The following is a 15,211-nucleotide window of genomic DNA, read 5'->3' on the forward strand; positions in this document are numbered from 1 at the left end:
TTAAGACTGGGACATTTTTCTAGGTTAACTGAAGTGTAGCCTGATCTTGCAGCTTACCTTTGTCCTTTTTCTGGCACACATTGTTCATCAGCTGAATACTACAGCTCCCCAGTCATGCTAATGTTCATCTAATCCTAATTTACCCTGTTTTTCTTATATTTCCAATATTTAGCTACATTTTTTGCAGGATTTCTCCAGCAGTACCTGCTGCAGCTGTGAGTAGTCCCATTACATCTCTTTCCCAACTGTTCTATAATTTCAAATAGATGTGTCTCACAGACCCCTCAACTTGATTGTCAGAGATTTTGTCATTGTGTTTCCACAGTCCTTTTATACTATTTTTTATGTATGACCTAAAACCTCAGTGCTGAAGATAGCCCACATAATACAGGTGTTCAGTGACATCTTTCACCCCTCCAACAGAAGCTGAGGCTTCAGATGATGGCCACAATAGTGATCCGAGGGCTGGAGCACCTCTCCTATGAAGACAGGCTGAGAGAATTGGGGCTGTTGAAAAGAAGGCTGTGGGGAGACCTTATTGAAGCCTTCCAGTACTTGAAGGGGGACTATAGGAAATATGGGGGCAATCTCTTTAACAAGGCCTGTTGTGACAGGGCAAGGTTTTAAACTAAAGGAGACTAGATTTATATTGGATATAAGGAAGAAATTTTTTTAAATTAGGGTGGTAAAGCACAGGAACGGGTTGCCCAGAATGGTAGTGGAGACCCCATCCCTAGAAACATTCAAGGCCAGGTTGGACGGGGTTCTGAGCAACCTGGTCTAGTTGATGTCCCTGGTCATTGCAGGGGGGTTGGTCTAGATCACCTCTAAGGTCCCTTCCAACCCAAAGCATTCTATAATTACTGGAGTTCTCTCTAGGCTGATAGCTTTGGCAGGACTCATGCTCAGAATCGGTGAGGATTGGCACTCTGACATTTCCTAACCTGCTGTGGCTTATCTAACCTCGCTTCAGACTTAGGAACACTAATTAAGGATGAAGATTCCTTTGTGCTATGCGCTGTGGCAACATAAGCAAAGCACATATCACTCTGCCCCAATGAAATTACATTATGGGCATAGAAAGAGTGAGAAACAAATACCAAAGGTAACAACACAACACCAGGTAGTCCTACCTGTAGTGATCTACCACTAATGACCTAGGTTTTGCCAAGGTTTCTTTTAGCTATCACCAAAAAAAATACTTTTTAGGGTCTAGAGTAAGATTATGGACTTGTTTAGTGGCTGGTTACAGGAAATTCTTTTCAAGCATTAGGAGCAGCAGAAAGGAAAGCACAAAAGTAACTGTTTGAAATCAAAACCAAGAAATATTGGCATCAGTAGCCAAGTGGAAGGCCAGCTTGGAGGCAGCATATGAACAGTGAGACAGGCTGAAGATATGCAAGGCTACAAAACCAAAAAGTAGTTTGCATTTAGTAGGACAGATCTGGATGAACGTGGATAGATGAGAATGGCTTCTCTTAGAGAAGTTCTATAAAAAAGGCATCAAGATCTGAAAGTGATGACTGAGAAGAGAGTTTCTGTTGCATATGATTTTCCAGGTCAAAAGCCTGAAGAGTAGGCAAGTTGGTGATCAAGCAAGGAAAATATTGGGAAAGATTTGGGTGAGAAGTTATAAAGCTCAAGTTTGACCATAGTGGACTTGTGCTGGTGGCTAATACCACTCATGAAGAGTTAGATGCAGATTAACATGTTTGTTATCAGCTCTGGTAGAGGAAAATGGGCTCCCTGTCCAGAAAAAAAAATCAGAAGTTAAATTCAACAGTGCATAGGGAATAGATCCTTCTAATTTCAGTCTATTAATTTATAACACTCTTCTGCTTTCATTGTAAAGTATATAGCTACTATTATTCTCATCATTGCTACTTTCATTTCATGACAATATAAAAATGAAATAAAAAATATGAAGTTTGCTGAAAAGAATAGTCAGTGGGCTCGGTAAGGGGGATTTTGCAAATGAGAAGCATGGCATAAATTGGCAGAGCACCACTGATATTAAGGGCAATCTGCCAAGTTGTGTCCAAGTAACAACTTCTTTCCATGTTTCCAAATAAATGAAGTGTTTCTGACCTATAGGTTAACTCTGATCTTTGCAGTATTCATAAAAGTGATTGATACCCTGGCTTTCTCTATGTCTAGATATATATGACAAGTCATAGAAATGTATTACAGATGATAAGTGGATAGCCAGATAGTATCTGGAGAAACCTGACAGTTCCAGAAGCTTTCAATGGCTCCTATTCTTTTTCTCTCTTCAGAATACCTGCCAGGTGGTATGGTAGAGAACAGAAGCTACTTACAGTAATGGGCAAAGATGGTGAATCATCTGGGAAAAATCTGGGGCTTTTTTCCTTTCTAACACATACAGCTTCAGAGATCAAAAAATGCTCCATAAAACAGAAGAGAAGCAGTTACAGTATCCTTGGTTCTGGTGTTGGTATCTCTCCAAAAAGCTGTAAAGCTAGTTTTCCTTACAGTGTTGGCATTTCGAAGCTATTACCTTGTGAATGATCAATGGAACAATGGGGAACAAAAAATGATATATTCTTTTTTACCCATTGTACATTGAACAGAGAATATGTTTCCCTTCAATTTACTTCAACTTTACTTAAATAATGGGGTTCCCCCACTCAGATAATCCAGCTGAACAATGAGTTAACTGAAGAGTAAATTTCATTCACCTCTCAGAATTAAGGGCCTTGTCCAGAGCATATCATGCAGTGGTTTGAGAGGTTTGGAAGAAACACAGTTGAACTATACATTACTAGCCAAACATGAAACATTGTCAAAAGCATCTACCAAATAAGTATTATGACAGGGTGCTTTGCAAAAATTTATGAATAATGTGAATCTGATACTCCACAATCCTGCATGTTCTATAGTTGTCTACATCTGTGCAAAAAGGATGCAAGATGTACAGATAAGATCACTTTGCAATTATGACAATTACTATACAGAATGTAAAGCAGCAAAAAACCAAGCTTTCTGTCTCCCAGACACCCAATGTGGATGACCAGTGGTGTTTACTCTTAGATTGCTCTCCCTAAAACTTTAATATATTTGTAAGAGAACTATATGAAAAACACATTCCCTGATGGCATTATACTTTAAAAGGCTTAAAAACAAATAAATTAATTTAGTATGTTATGAAAGAATTAAACAATACCAACATATTTTTACTGTTCCCATGAGGACTACTTTTTTCTTATTGGCCTGCTCTTTGCCGCTTGCCAAAATTCAAGACGGCCCCAGAGACTGGCATGATAAACCTGCTAGTCATTTACATGAATGACAATTGCCATTTCTGAGCTTACATCTGGTAGAGGCCACCTTCCTAAAAAGGAGAATACAGAGTGACATTTCTTCTGACACCACGTCCTCTGGGAGTTAACTGTGAACATATTTCCACCTTGTTTTAATACCACTCTAACAATCAGAAGCAAAGCTTTAACCTTTTTAAAAATATATTTCCTTAATAAAATTAAAATTCTTTTGTGATTGTTCTGGCATTTAAAATAATACCAGCAACTAAAAAAGAAGTATTTAGACCATCCTACAAGATTTTAAGGGGTTTTGTTCCACAGAATCATACAAGACAATAAAATGTGACTGTATTACTTCTAAACCAATGTGGTGACATGTCACTCAGTCAAAAGAATTGGCATATTTAGTGATAAATTCTTAGATTCTTAATCAAAAATTATAAGATACACCAGATAACATGATGCATCTTCTTATTTCTATTCTCAGAAATGCCTGTCCATTTCTATGGTCCAGAAAGGGAGATTTCAATGAGCTGCTCTTGGCCTCTTTGTGAAGCCCCTCATCCCAAAGTCCAGAGGGCCACAGTGCTACTGGAGAGGATACCCATTTGCACAAAACGCTCTGAGAAAGCAGATCTTAGGACATATCAACACAATTCTTATAAATTCTGAAGCCATTGGAGTCAACAGCAAAACCATCATTGACTTTAACAGGGCCAGATTTTGTCTCTTTAAAGATTCTTCATTACATAGCAACTTTCCCAGCTCACCAAAGGTGACTTCTAAAAGATGGCCAACTTGACCACCATAATCATAATGGCCGACACACTAGGCAGTTCACTCATAGATAAGTGGAATTCTAACATTTTTAATTGTATGCACTATTTGAAACGGGGGTAATTAGACTTAAAACAGACAGAAATTAGTTGGGTTTGGATAGAAGACTCAGTAATATGTGCTGAAGGGCCCATGAGTCAACAAGGGAAGTACGTTACAACACAATTCCCCCTCCCTTATCTACTCAGCATGGATACATCAACCAAGTGTCACAGTGGCATTCCATAAGTACATAGTGAAATGTGAATCGTCTTATGGAAATGATGGTTGCAAAGACACTTGTACTTTGTTCTCTAATTCACTTAAGTTTGCCTGTTGTGTTGTTGAGAAGATAGCCTTGACATGGTAGTTAAACTTTTACTCAGTGTGATTCTGGTAAATAAAGGGCCTGATACAATTGGTTTTTTAACTGGAGACAACGCCAGAGCTACATTTGTAAAATAGTTTATTTAAAACTAATCACAGAACCACAGGAAATATACTGTTCATTATTCACAGCATACTGAAGCTATGAATACTACATTTTCATACTTTGATTACAGAAGACAGTCGCTTTTGTAACCAAATAGAAATCACAATGGTAGGAGGGAGGTAGGAAAGGGAAGCATACTGGAAAAGTATATTAGTATGATTTGATATATATGTCCTGTAGCAGTTATGAACAGCACTGATAAGTTTTTATGTGATTAATGTGTTTTTAAATGGCTTTTGGCCCTCTGTTGCACTGAATATACAATAATGATGAGAACTAAGTGCATGAATAGGAAGAATATCATCACACAAACACCTGTATTTCTACAGTTTAAATCTGAAACCACTATAAGATAATGGCAGTAATAGCAGTAAGTGTATTTCCTGTGCAATAAGAAGATGTAAATGATGCAGTTAGAAACAAACCAAAAATAAATATTTATATTTGTGATTATATAAAACACCAAAATAAGAATATTTACATTTAGAACAAAAAGTAGGTACATTGAGCTACACAGTCACTAAAAAAAAAAAAGAAAACACATGTTAAGACCAGCTTATTTCTGCACATTAGCAGCTGAAATCACTTCAGCTTGTAGGTTTTACTTTTTAGATTTTGTCTTTTGAGATTGCATAGATGTAAAGCCTTAGGTATTATTTACAGCACTGGAGAACTCATGGGGGAAAATCAGTAATCCATATACATATTTGCAAGTATGAAAGAACATAGAAATGCAGAATATTTATACCAGATGGACACAGGGGAAGAAACTGAATGTAATAAGTACATCAGAGTGCCAACCCCTCTCCCAGACGTTCCTCCACTACAGGAATAGTAATAGAAGAATAGAGAAAGTGCTCTGACTGCAGCTGGAGAAAAGGTAAAAAATTGGTTGTGCTTCAAAAATATGAACATTTTTCACTGGACACAACACAAATAATGTATGCCATGTTCTTGAACACCTACTTCTCAGGCACTGCAGGTTATTTTTTGCCCAGAGGAAAGGGGATTCGTAATCAATGCAAGAGAATAGTAATCCATAATGCAGTAAGTTCTGAGCACAAACAACTTGATAAACACAGAACCAAGGTGTGTTACAGAGCCAGGAGAACCTCTGTATTTGAAACAACATGCAAGACAAGGACACTGCCATTTTAAAAAAAAACTTGGAGAAACCTTTTTTGAACTGTGTGATACACTGAAGCTCCAAGAATTTCTTAGAAATTGACCTTCTGAGTGTTTTGTATCCAGAACCATTAGCAGCTATAAATCTGCCTACCTCAATAGGTTCTGTATTATTGCAAAAGATGGTACAAAGCATAGCACAAAAGTCTATGACAAATTTTAATAAATTATATCTGAAAATCTTGGAAACTAGGATAGTTTGGGCATTTCTGAACCATGAAAGAAGTTACAATAAGCACTTCTGAGTTCTACTGATTCATATCTTAATAGTTTTTACAGCTTTTGAAATACTTTAGTTGTTAAAAATTACTCACTACATTAAACAGAAACACTACAAAATCAATAAGTGAATGCTAGTTGGTACCAGCATTTATGTCACTTCCCAAAAAGCTTTGCACCAGTCTAACCAGCCAGCCTTTAAGTATGCAAAATCTAAACAGATAAAATAATAAATGAAAAATGTAGGCAATACAGTGTTGAATCTAGTGACCTGGGCAGGTGAATACCCATTAAGAAAAAGTTTCTCATCAGACTTGACAAGGTGGTGGTTACTAAGCACACAATTAAATGTTCAGGCATTCGCTGGAAGACTGTTCTTTTCAACAGTGGCTACATTTTTGTTATTAATTCAACAATCCAACCACAGAAAAAGTAAACAATTTGAAGTATTCTTTTGAAAAAAGCCATCAGAGAAGAGAGATGAACTAATTACTGCAGATTTCTGCCTCATCCATAGATGTGGCTGCATGATTGAATCCAGCCCAGCATAAGGAAAACTAAAGAGTGCAAACAAAAGACACACAGGAGAGCTGGGCTTGGCTTCATGCCCACCATCATCAGAGTCAAACTCCATTTCCAAGATCCACCACAACACTTTCCTCTTAAGCTTCCTCTGGGTCACTATGACCTTTGTGAAATGCTACAACAAGTGATAAAAATGAAGGCTGGGAGTACATTTCTTGCACAGTTTAAACTGAAAGGAACCAGGGGATCTGAAACAGATTGCAGTTAAATGAAATATATTGCTCAGCTACATTCCTCCTTGTTCCAGATGCGTGATTTGTTACTAGTTATAACATAATGCAAGCTGTATTTTGTAGAGACTAAAACCAACACATTACAGAATTCAGAAGCACCATCTATCAATCTTCTGAAAGGAAACTGCACCTGCCTGCAAACTTGTCCTCATTTGACTGAGCCCTCTGAGTAGCACAATGGTTTAATGCAACAGCCCTTCACATTTGAAGGGTGTGGTTCAGCTCTGGCTTCACAGAAATGAGTTTAAGAGTCTAAATTTAGCAGGTAGTGAAAGTTTATCCATCAAAAGAAAAAAAAAAAAAGAAAAAATAAACCTTCTTCACATATTTTTGTCCATCAGTGTAATTCACAGATTGTGCTCTGTCACTTCCCCAAGGCTGACCTACATCACTTTTGTTCTTTCAGACTTGCAGTTCTCTCGGGCAAAGTGGGCAGCATACCCACTTCTTTGCACCAATGCCATCCTTCCCGCACTTTCAGAAATGTTGACCCCTAAATTTTTAAAAAGGAGCATAGGAGTTTAGCCATGTAGCTATAGCCCTGAGTACTGGCCCTGACCACTGCAAAAGTAAACAGTTGTTTAAAGTTAGTCTGTTAAAATGTTCCAGTTTATCTTCAAGCAAAAATGTAAAGCAAAGCTCTGTTTTTATTTGCTCTTTCCAAAAGACAAAGATAAAGGATGCACTAAAAATAATGGGACTGCAAAAGGAAACAAGGTCTGCCATTCACAACATCACGACATCAGGAAAATGAAGACAGGTGACATACTGCAAAAATTGGTCTCAATTGTGATTACTGAGGACACTGTTACAATTTTCATTCTCATCTGGTGTCAGCTCCTGAAATTTTTTGACGATTTAACACAGTCCTCACCCAAGCAAAACTTGTGGGGTTCAGTGACATTTTTGTGAGAGCAAAATTAAGTAAAACAAGGAAGAGCTGCATAGGTAGATGACTATACTCTGGCAGCTGGGTTACACTCAGAGCTGTCTGCTGAAATGAATGGGGCTATTTATGCAGCAAGGAAATGTCCAGAAACCTGTGTTGGCATATTACGCTGCACCTCCAAGTAAACTTCAAACACACATGCTATCTCCAAAGCCCAGCAGGAACCTCCTGCAACACCATCACAGCTCGGTTCCTATCTGTCACAACTGCCCTCCCTTTCTGTTCAGTGCTCACACCAGGACAGAACCTTCTGTTTTGTGTCCCAACATGTTGCCACTTTGCAGGGAAAAGTGCTGCACACAAACTCGCAGGAACTCAGCAGGAGTCACTGCCTCATGCAGAATCAAGAGACTGGCTAACAGTGGGGCTTGCTGAGTAGGGTCTTGCAGAGCGCTCTTGCAGCAGCCTACCTGTCCCTTTCTACAGATGTGGAGGAGCGGACGGGTTCATGAGGAAACTTGGAGCCAGATTTTGAATTCCCGTTTTCTTCAGGCTGTGTCATTTTCCAGATGCTTTGCTGTGGAAAAAAAGCACACAGCTGATCACATTATTAGGTCAAGCATTGTGCTGGAAGACTATTGTAAAGCTACTTATTGGGGACCCCTGCTGATAGCCCCCAAAGAAGAAGTGACATGGGATTGCTTATATGCTACATGGGACAGATGTTTGAACAGGAACTAGAAAAAGAGACAGTAACTCTGAGAGAATGTGGAAGTCTGTCTTAACCACCAGAGATCAGCTGACTGGTGGCATCATGTATTAGTATGAGGCAAGGTCACCCAACTCTCACCAAACAAAAATCTCAGCAGGAACACACAGGCAGGAACCCCTACATTGACGAACAAGACACCATGTCCCATTAAGATCCCAGAGGGGCAGAAGTTGTTGCATTATATAATGGTGAGTTTGGCTCCTACCTCTCTGCATGGTAGGGATTCTCAGCTCCCGAGGAGTTCACAACTTGGAGGAGCTGTGAGCTGTTGCCTCTAGCCATGGGTGTGGTTTAGTACTGCCATAATTTCCTGGCTCTTCTGTTTCTGTTGTCTATGTCAAGCGTTTTGAAGTGGCACTGTTACTTATTTCTAAGTGCAGTTGCCACTGATGCTGAACAGTGATCCATTGTTCCTATTGTTGCTTCCGCACTCAGTGGTTCATAAAAACAATGGTTAAGATGCAACTTCAGCACAGGGAGTCCCAAAACTGCTGACTGTCAGAAGCTGGGAAAGTATACAAGCAGGAGGAATCCGTCTGTACTTGCCCTGCTTCTTACACTTCTCCATAAGCATCTTCTCCTGGCTGCTATCAGATACAAGGTGTTGGGACGTTTGGTACGACTGTGTATTGCACTCTTTATGCTCTTCCTCTGACACTTCCCTGATCAACACTAATAGTTAAGGTTCAATTATTTTGACTGCCAATGCCAAAGTCCTTCCTACTGTTGTTTAAAAACTGTTCTCAAAGTGTAACACTTTGATTTTCCATGTCAATGTACTTTCCAGATTGTACTGCATTGACTGAAGTAACCACGCCATGGGAGTGAAGCAATCTTTGCTTAACAACAAAGAAAAGCCTGAAATAAATATTGGAACATATTGATACACTCTGGTTTGGACACAACTACCTCAAAAAAAAAAAAAAAGAAAACCTGTATTCTGTCACCTGGTCCTCACGAGGATTTACAATTTCAACAATAACAAAGGGAATGTTTGAAGAAGGAGAGAATTAGGGAAAATGAGGAGATTTTAATTCCACCAGAATTCTCCAGTTTTTGATAAAATGTTAAATGGATGTTTATTTAAGCAAATTTTTTTTCCATTTTGAAATCCTAATTTCTCTAGCTGTTTTAAGTTTCCCCAAAGGAAAATGAGATAAATGTTTCAAAAACCATAAGAAAGTGGCATTGTTTTCTGCCAACAGAACTCCCCGTTTCATTAAGAAATTCTGAATCAAAGGGTTTTTTTAAAAAAAAGAAAAAATTTCAGAAATTGTATATTTAAAAAACAAGCAAACAAGCACCTTTTCAACACTGTTTACTCATAAAAAGTAAGAGTATGATGTACTCTGTGTGGAATAGAATAACTGATGATCAGAACTGCACAGCAACTCTGAATTTTAAACATATGGCAGAAGAGAATGTAGATTCCAAAGTGAAATAAAGCTTACTAAAATGGCCTGTTAATTTTGAAGAGAGAAACTTAAGATGAAAGAAATCAATGCCCTTAGAACACAAATGTACACACCAGACAACGTGACGGCTATAGGAAAAGCCTGCACGGTTTCCAAAGGGAACTGTTCTTTAAGCTATTTAATAAAACAATTGTTCAACAGATGCTGGTGTTTCTCTTGAGTAAAGAGTTACTCCCAAAGGAAACCAAGTTCAATAGGATTCAAAATATTTGTGGATTTATATGTTTTGGATCTACAGAGGTATGAGTTTCCCAAAGAATGGATAACGTCTGTAAGGAACAACTCATTAAATCTGTTGTATCATCTGTTATCTCACTGAATAACAATATTTGAATGTACAATGCTTTGCCATAGTAATTTCAATAACACAACTGTAAACAGCAAGTGGCACCCCAAGTTGACTGAAAAAGAAAGCTATGTATATTATTCATAAAGAATGTACGTTAAAGATATGTTAAATTAATGACAATTTACATCTTAAAACTTACATAAAGAAGGAACTCAGAAATAGCCCACACCCATTTAAGATTTTTATAAACAATAAACCTTGCAAAAATATACTTGCAAACAGATATTACATTCAAGGTTATATTACTGAAGTTGTCTCTACATCTTTAAACACTTGGAGAGGTTCAGTTCTGTCCAACAATTCAAATCATACGTCATACCACAGTTTTGGATAAACAAAGATCAAAATAGACTAGAAGAGCAATCATGCAAGGACTAAACAATGGACAGAAACGATAATGATGAAACGTTGATTTGCCCCTGTGTGGCAGATTAAGGAACCTGTACAGAGCGGATGTCACATTTTTTTAGCAATGCATGTACCCAAATTTGCTTTTGGCAAACATTGCTTAACTGCTGCTGTTTTTCATGAAGTCAATGAAGACTGAGTTAGATAATGAGCTGGCATGCACTTTTGAAATGTTTACTGTGTTCCTTAAAGTGAGGGGAACATGCTGGTTCTTAAACTAATTTGGTTTTTGTTGTTGGCTTCCCCCATCTCTCCCCTACTACTCTGTTCTCCCGTCTTTGGAATAAACAGAAAATAACAGAAACTTTTGATACTTTCTTTGGTTCTTTTTTACAACTGTACAATTAAAGAATCGGTAATTTCCAAATGGCAAACAACTGAGCCATGTCAAGAGCCATGTTAACCTCATGTGTTCACTCCATTGTTAACAATGAAGGAAGGGGGATGGGGAGGACAAAATAAAATATGTCTATTCTGGCCTAAATGCAGAACATGAACACGGAGAGATTCCACAAACAATGTAGTCTTTTTCTTCTGGTGGGGGTAGGTGAAAGGGAAGATGGTGGTAGCAGCACTTTTGTGGAAGAAGAAGCTGCACCCATCTTGCCAGTCAATACAGCATTCAGAAAGCTTACATGGTGGGAAGAATTTCCCACCCATTGTTAACTGGGAACTTGATTTGAAAATGCATTTTTTAATTAAAATTGGCACTTCCAAGCTTCACGCTGGCATCCACCATCTTGCAAAACACTGAGCTCATTTGTGGTTCCAGCAGTTTGCAAACACACTCTCAGAGGTGACAAACCAATTCCCATCCTGCCATCCTTACTCAGTCCTTAGTCCCCATCCTATCATGAGCAAATGGGAAATTCACTCCAGTAATACAAAGCAAGGACTGCAGGATGTGGCCTCATTTGGCTGGAATCCACAGATCCCAGTCTTTATTACTTTTAAGGCATTATTAATGGACCAGAATTCTTCAGAAATGTTTGGAGGAAAACAGGGTGAGTTATTTTCAAGGCTTCTACATGCTTCACTTCACTCAGATATCCACAACCATTGTTATGGCTAGAGATCCCACTGCTTAGCTTAAATTTCATTCTCTTCCAACCTATACTCCTCCCATGAAACAGTATTCAAATACAGAAATTCTGAAATATTAACAACAACAACAATTTCTGAATAAATTCAGAATTTGTCTGTTTCACGTGAAAGGACAAAATGGCTTGTTTTGTTGATTTAATGAATATACTAGCATTTGCAATGCATTCTGACTTGGGGGTTCTCAAATGAAAAGCCTAGTTACAGCTCTGCTGAAGAAACCAGCAAAATATCTTCACTGAGTAAGAGATAACACGTCATTATTTAGGATCTTTTTCTAAACAATCCTTGGAAAAAAAAAAGAAAAATTATCTATTTTTTCTAGCTTTGCATACTCAGATCTTGAAGGGCAAACTAGTAGGATGATTTTTCTGTTTTTTTAAATTTTATTCAGATTGATGTCTTTACAATGTCTAACATTGTTAGGTTCACTACAAAGGATTTCACTTTAACTGACAGTAGAAGCAAAATATTATGCAAATTGAATAAAGGACTTCACAAGACTATCCAGTTCATGTGAATCTAGCTAGCAAAGCAAGCTGTTGTTGGCTTTTGAAAAATCTGTCAACAATTAAGCTCATCAAAAGGAAATTCATAAGCCGATTTAGCAGAAATGTCTCACAAAGCCTGAACACTGTAAGGTACATTCATGTATTCAGTTCAGTTAAAGTTCTATTCATGAATTAAAGTAATTACCAAAGATTCATATATTTTTACTAAAAGCTTGCTGAATGTACAAATCCAAATATAGAAAGAACCTCAAGATTTCTAAATTACTGCAATTTGGAGTCATTTGCAGAATGATCTTCCAACAGGAATAAATCAGTGTTCCAAGCCTTCTCACATTATTCTGAGAAATACCATCTTTCAAAAGCTAGTACAAAAAAAAAGGAATCGTATCTAACACCTACGCTCACTGTCCATTTACCAACTTATGTCATATGGACTTCTGAAAAAAACAGATCTTTGTTACTGAATTTAAAGCATTCTAATGTCTTTATTTAAGCCAGAGGACAAGGTCTTAAGAGGGTTCTATAGCGCATGAGAGTTCCTCAATCCTGACACCAAAGGAGGTAAATCAACAAAAGAATATGTCTGCCTATCTCCCAAAATCCTGTTTTAGGGCACACAGAGCCCTGCAAAAAAAAGTGATTGTTTTGTCTCGTGATTTGTTCAAACCATGGTTAGCAATGTAGAGAAGTCTCTCCAGGAAATCACAGGCTTCATTATGGAAATTCTCCCTTCACTGCCCGTTAATTTGATTAGCAGACTCCAGTTTATTCGGAATTTTGCACGTATACACCACTTGACCAGATTTGACTCATCACACATGCCCTGTGTTGGAGACTTTATTCTGGCTTCTTCCAGTAATAAATTTGTGTTGATTTTGTAAGATCCTGTTCATGACCTTAAAGCTAGTTCATAGGGTCAGACCCTTCATTTTTCTTTGTTCAGCTATTGCTTTCTGCTGCTGCTTTTTCATTATTCAACCTCCAGTCTTACAGGAATAGGACTTGGCTGATACTTATTTGCGAAATTCTTTGCCTTCTGATCTCAGGAATTTTGAAACTCTGAGCTTCAGAGTGTCTGATTAAGTCTGGATTAGGATTCGCCTCTTAACCTAGCATTCAGCAAATGTTTCAGCTTTGGTCTGAGACACCTTATAAGAACAGCACCAAATAAATTTACATTGTATTGGAAGAAATATATTGGGGAACAACTGTTACACTCTCTACATTTCTAGATGACACTTACTCAGTGGCTACTGTTTGTTTCCTTTCACATATGAGCACATTGCAAATACTGCCAGAAAAATTCAATGTTGAAATAAATTTAAGGTTGCAAAACTGTACTAGAATTTTTAAAACGCCACAGTGATTTTACCATTACTCCCCAAATAAATAATCCTATACTTAACTCTAGAGTATGCTGGGCTGAGTTTAAAAAGAAATCCAAATATTAAGGTGAAAGTTGTGTAGGTGTGAAACAAGCAATTTCCACCCCACATTGTAGAGATGCTACAGATTAGCTGTACAGCTATGATTAATCATAATACTGTTCATCGTTCCAAATCAGACTCAGTGATTTTTATAGACATCTGTTTTCTTTCACATTTACCACATGCATAGATGTAGTGTCACTATTACAGAGATTTGACTCATGCAAAAACATCACAATTCAACCACTAAATCAGTGAGGAATATGCAGCCCATTAGAAGCCATGGCTAATATAAGATCCATACGGCCTTGGGGAAAATTACTTAAGTTGCCAGGCCATCAAGCTCCTTGCATACTGCCTTGCTGGAGATGAGGTGGTGCTCAGTAAGCAAGCCTTCTGATCAGCAGGCAGCCACAAAGTTCGTGGAAGCCGGTGGATGTAACTATCTCCTACTCAGTCTAAGTGAGGGAGCAAGAAAATACTCCTTTTGTTTAGCAATAAATATAACAATAGAAGCTACAGGCTAAATCACGAATCAGCATGACAAGGCTGGAGGAGGAGCTGGGCCCTGCAGCCTGAGGGATCTTCCCCAGAGTCAAATGCAGATGTGGGAGTAAGACTTTGCTTGTTATAACAACTACTTCTTGTCAGAAGCAAAAAACATGCAGGAGCACAAGAAGACAGTGCAGAGATGGGTCCACAGAGGCTAGTGAAGGCAGTAGCACGGCCCTCAAAGAAAAGCAGAAAGCTCTTTGGGCAAAGTGCTGGCTGCTGGGAGGACTTGGAACTGAACAAAGAAACACTTGAGAGTGTTCAGAGAAATTAAGACTAATGGAATATTATTTTAATTAAATAGGACTGTATCAAGGGCATATCTGAGTTATCTCAATCTCCTCCCTGCAGCAGCAACTTGTGAGGCCCATGCACCAGGTAGCTACTAGGGCTAAGGGGGAATAACCAGGAGGGTTAGACCCGAGAGGCCTTTCTTGCAATGTTGATAGTGTCAGTGTGGCAGGACTGCATCTCTGCCACACTTTCCTCTAAATGACCTCTCAGCATATTAGGTAAGGCGCTCTCCAAGGAGTAGAGTTACATGACTGTACCTGCTGTAGCTGAAAACACAGAATGGAGAGGATATTTCAGACCCATGCAGGTGAGGGGAGAGCACACTCACCACTAGTCAAGCACTGAGGAGGACCTCAGCCATTTTATTGATGAGTAGATGACACAACTGTACAAGCATAAAAAGACGTGAGATTCAGACATGAACCTGCACTCAGGATTTGCCCACGAGAACAAACCCATGTCAAGGCTGAGGAAGCAGGGGGCACTCTGATCTGATCTGGCAACCAGACTACTGCCCATCCCTGCTGCAAACAGGGATGCTACAGCTACCCTGCCAGACATGACAGTGCCACACGATGTCCGAGCCAGAGGTATAGCCACTGGAGCCACGGCTCCAGCCT

At 38.6% G+C, this 15,211-nt stretch overlaps 1 long non-coding RNA gene across 5 annotated transcripts in view; it reads right to left on the reverse strand.

The window, feature by feature from the left end:
- Positions 1-15,211, reverse strand: part of LOC142062039 (uncharacterized) — a 143,244-nt gene that overhangs the window by 96,464 nt on the left and 31,569 nt on the right. For all 5 annotated transcript variants that reach the window (XR_012662353.1, XR_012662354.1, XR_012662351.1 and 2 more), the window contains exon 2: positions 8,172-8,278. This is a non-coding gene — a long non-coding RNA (uncharacterized LOC142062039). The remainder of the gene's footprint in view (positions 1-8,171; positions 8,279-15,211) is intronic.

This window comes from Phalacrocorax aristotelis, chromosome 9 (assembly GCF_949628215.1).
Source record: "Phalacrocorax aristotelis chromosome 9, bGulAri2.1, whole genome shotgun sequence".
NCBI classification, from domain to species: domain Eukaryota; kingdom Metazoa; phylum Chordata; class Aves; order Suliformes; family Phalacrocoracidae; genus Phalacrocorax; species Phalacrocorax aristotelis.